Source organism: Arachis stenosperma, chromosome 10 (genome assembly GCF_014773155.1).
Source record: "Arachis stenosperma cultivar V10309 chromosome 10, arast.V10309.gnm1.PFL2, whole genome shotgun sequence".
Taxonomy (NCBI): Eukaryota; Viridiplantae; Streptophyta; class Magnoliopsida; order Fabales; family Fabaceae; genus Arachis; species Arachis stenosperma.
Window position 1 is genome coordinate 89,592,576 of NC_080386.1, and position 4,139 is coordinate 89,596,714.

At 39.2% G+C, this 4,139-nt stretch overlaps 1 non-coding gene across 1 annotated transcript; it reads right to left on the reverse strand.

The window, feature by feature from the left end:
- Positions 1-2,691: 2,691 nt before the first annotated feature.
- On the reverse strand, positions 2,692-2,799 carry LOC130958296 (small nucleolar RNA R71). The gene has a single exon (XR_009077425.1). It is a non-coding gene; the product is annotated as a small nucleolar RNA R71 (small nucleolar RNA).
- Between the last annotated feature and the right edge of the window lie 1,340 nt (positions 2,800-4,139).

A 4,139-nucleotide genomic window follows, 5' to 3' on the forward strand; every position in this document is an offset into this window, starting at 1 on the left:
GATGGGAGGTAGCCACTGACAACGGTGAAACCCTATACGAGCTTGCCATGGAAAGGAGTAAGAAGGATTGGATGGAGACATTAGGAAAGCAGAGACGGAAGGGAAGGCATCTTCATGCACTTGTCTGAAGCTCTTACGCCAATGATATACATAAGTATCCCTATCTTTATCTTTTATGTTATTTTCGTTCATCACTATACCCATTTGAGTCTGCCTGACTGAGATTTACAAGATGACCATAGCTTGCTTCATACCACCAATCTCCGTGGATCGACCCTTACTCGCGTAAGGTTTATTACTTGGACGACCCAGTGCACTTGCTGGTTAGTTGTGCGAAGTTGTGTTTATGCCATGGTATTGAGCACCAAGTCTTTGGAGCCATTACTAGGGATTGTTTATGTTTTGAAAAGTATTGATCACAATTTCGTGCACCAAGTTTTTGGCGCCGTTGCCGGGGAATTAAATGTCCTAACTACAGTTTCGCATTTGTTCCCTGCAATAACAGTGCCATGTTTTGATCCGGCAACTTCACCAAGTTTTTGGCGCCGTTGCCGGGATTGTTCTTGTGTATGGACAACTGACGGTTCATATTGTTGCTTAGATTAGGCATTTATTTTTTTTCGAAATTCTTGAAGATGAATTCTAGAGTTTCATGATGATTTGCTGAAATCTGGCTGGCTGAGAAGCCATGTCTAATCTCATTGGACCGAGGTTTCAACTTATCATCACAAGAGCTTGTTAATCTTGCTTTTGGAGCAGTGATTTGCTAAGGCTTGGCTGGCCTTTGGCCATGTCTAGTGTTTTGGACCGAAGCTTTCTTTGAAAGCTTGGCTGGCTGTGAAGCCATGTCTAATTCCTGGACCGGAGTCTTAGACTAGCATTGCACTGATTCCTGGAATTCTCATTAAGAATTTTGATGTTTTCACTTAATTTTCGAAAAACACAAAAAAATTTTAGAAAACCATAAAAACCAAAAATATTTGATGTTGCTTGCTTGAGTCTAGTGTCTCATCTTAAGTTTGGTGTCAATTGCATGCATTCATTCATGTGTCTTAAGGATCTTCAAGTATTCTTGATGATTTCTTACTCTGATCTTTGAATTCTTTTGACTTGAAAGTTTATGTGTCTCATATGCATTCTCATTAGTGTCAGTAGTATATGAACTGCTAAGTTTGGTGTCTTGCATGCATTGTTATTTGATTCTTGTTGCATTTTGATTATTAAAAAATCCAAAAATATTTTTTATTTGTGTCTTTTCAAGTCAATAATACAAAGAATTGAAGATTCAGAACATACTGCAGAGGAATTTTACAGAAAAAGCTGGGCATTCAAAATGCCCAGTGAAGAAGGCAGACTGGCGTTTAAACGCCAGCCAGGGTACCTGGTTGGGCGTTTAACGCCCAAAAAGGGTGCATTTTGGGCGTTAAACGCCAGAATGGATACCATTCTGGGCGTTTAACGCTAGGATGGTGCTAGGGGGAAGATTTTGTTTTTCAAATCAAATTTTTTTTTTAGTTTTCAAAGTTTTTCAAAATCAAATCTTTTTCAAATCATATCTTTTCAATCAAATGTTTTCAAAATCAATTTCTTTCCTTTTTTCAAAGATACTTACTAACAATTAATGATTTGATTGAACATCTCATATTTGTTGCCTTTTCTGTTGAGAAAGGTTTAATGTTTGAATCATATCTTTTCTTGTTAGGCAAGTCATTAATTTTTAAAATCAAATCTTTTTAAAATTGTTTTCAAATCATATCTTTTCAATCACATCTTTTTAAAACCAATCATATCTCCTCACTACATCTTTTTCAAAATAGTTTTCAATCAAATCTTTTTGATTTCTAATTTAAAAATCTTTTTCAAAATCACTTGATTTCTTTTCCACTTTTATTTTCGAAAATCAATTAATGTTTTTCAAAAATGTTTTCAAAATATTTTAATTAATTTTCGAAAATCTTCTTCCCTCCTTCTCACATCCTTCTATTTATGGAGTACCACTCCTTCTCAATGCACAATTCGAACCTTATCTAAGTAAGTTCGAATTCTTCTTCTCCTTCTTCTTTCTATTTCTCTTTTCCTCTGACACCTCAAGGAATCCCTATACTGTGACATAGAGGATTCCACATTTTCTTGTTCTCTTCTCTTTCATATGAGCAGGAGCAAGGACAAAGGCATTCTTGTTGAAGCTGACCCTGAACCCGAAAGGACCTTGAAGAGAAAGCTAAGAGAAGCCAAAGCACAACTCTCTTTAGAGGACCTGACCGAATTCTTCAAGGAAGAAGAAGACATGGCAGCCGAAAACAACAATAATGCAAACAATGCAAGGAAGGTGCTGGGTGACTTTACTGCACCTACTCCTGATTTTTATGGGAGAAGCATCTCTATCCCTGCCATTGGAGCAAACAACTTTGAGCTTAAGCCTCAATTAGTTTCTCTAATGCAACAGAATTGCAAGTTCCATGGACTTCCAATGGAAGATCCTCATCAGTTCTTAGCTGAATTCTTGCAAATCTGTGACACAGTCAAGACTAATGGGTTGACCCTGAGGTCTATAGACTGATGCTATTCCCTTTTGCTGTAAGAGACAGAGCTAGAATATGGTTGGACTCTCAACCTAAAGAAAGCCTGGACTCTTGGGAAAAGCTAGTCAATGCCTTCTTGGCAAAGTTCCTTCCACCCCAAAGATGGAGTAAGCTTAGAGTGGAAGTCCAAACCTTCAGACAGAAGGATGGAGAATCCCTCTATGAAGCTTGGGAAAGATACAAACAATTGATCAGAAGATGTCCTTCTGACATGCTTTCTGAATGGAGCATCATAGGTATTTTCTATGATGGTCTCTCTGAACTGTCCAAGATGTCTTTGGATAGCTCTGCTGGGATCTCTTCATCTGAAGAAGACGCCTACAGAGGCTCAAGAGCTAATTGAAATGGTTGCAAATAACCAATTCATGTACACTTCTGAAAGGAATCCTATGAACAATGGGACAAGTCAGAAGAAAGGAGTTCTTGAGATTGATGCTCTGAATGCCATATTGGCTCAGAACAAGATATTGACTCAACAAGTCAATTTGATTTCTCAAAGTCTGTCTGGAATGCAAAATGCACCAAGCAGTACTAAGGAGGCTTCATCTGAGGAAGAAGCTTATGATCCTGAGAACCCTTCAATGGAAGAGGTGAATTACCTAGGAGAACCCTATGGTAACACCTATAATTCTTCATGGAGAAATCACCCAAATCTCTCATGGAAGAATCAAGAGAGACCTCAACAAGGTTTCAATAATAATGGTGGAAGAAACAGGTTTAACAATGGCAAACCTTTTCCATCATCTTCTCAGCAACAGACAGAGAATCCTAAGCAGAACCCCTCTGACTTAGCAACCATGGTCTCTGATCTAATTAAAACCACTCAAAGTTTCATGAATGAAACAAGGTCCTCCATTAGAAATTTGGAAGGACAAGTGGGACAGCTGAGCAAGAAAGTTACTGAACTCCCTCCAAGTACTCTTCCAAGCAACACAGAAGAAAATCCAAAAGGAGAGTGCAAAGCCATCAATATGGCCGAATTTGGAGAGGAAGGGGAGGAAGTGAACGCCACTGAGGAAGACCTCAGTGGGCGTGCACTAGCCTCCAATGAGTTCCCCAATGAGGAACCATGGGAATCTGAGACTCAACATGAGACCATAGAGATTCCATTGGACTTACTTTTGCCTTTCATGAGCTCTGATGAGTATTCTTCCTCTGAAGAGGATGAGTATGTCACTGAAGAGCAAGTTGCTAAGTACCTTGGAGCAATCATGAAGCTAAATGACAAGTTATTTGGAAATGAGACTTGGGAGGATGAACCTCCTTTGCTCACCAAAGAACTGGATAACTTGTCTAGGCAGAAATTACCTCAAAAGAGACAAGATCCTGGGAAGTTTTCCATACCTTGCACCATAGGCACCATGACCTTCAAGAAGGCTCTGTGTGACTTAGGGTCAAGTGTAAACCTCATGCCTCTCTCAGTAATGGAGAAGCTAGGGATCTTTGAGGTACAAGCTGCAAGAATCTCATTAGAGATGGCAGACAACTCAAGAAAACAAGCTCATGGACTTGTAGAGAATGTTTTGGTAAAGGTTGAAGACCACTACATTCCTGCTG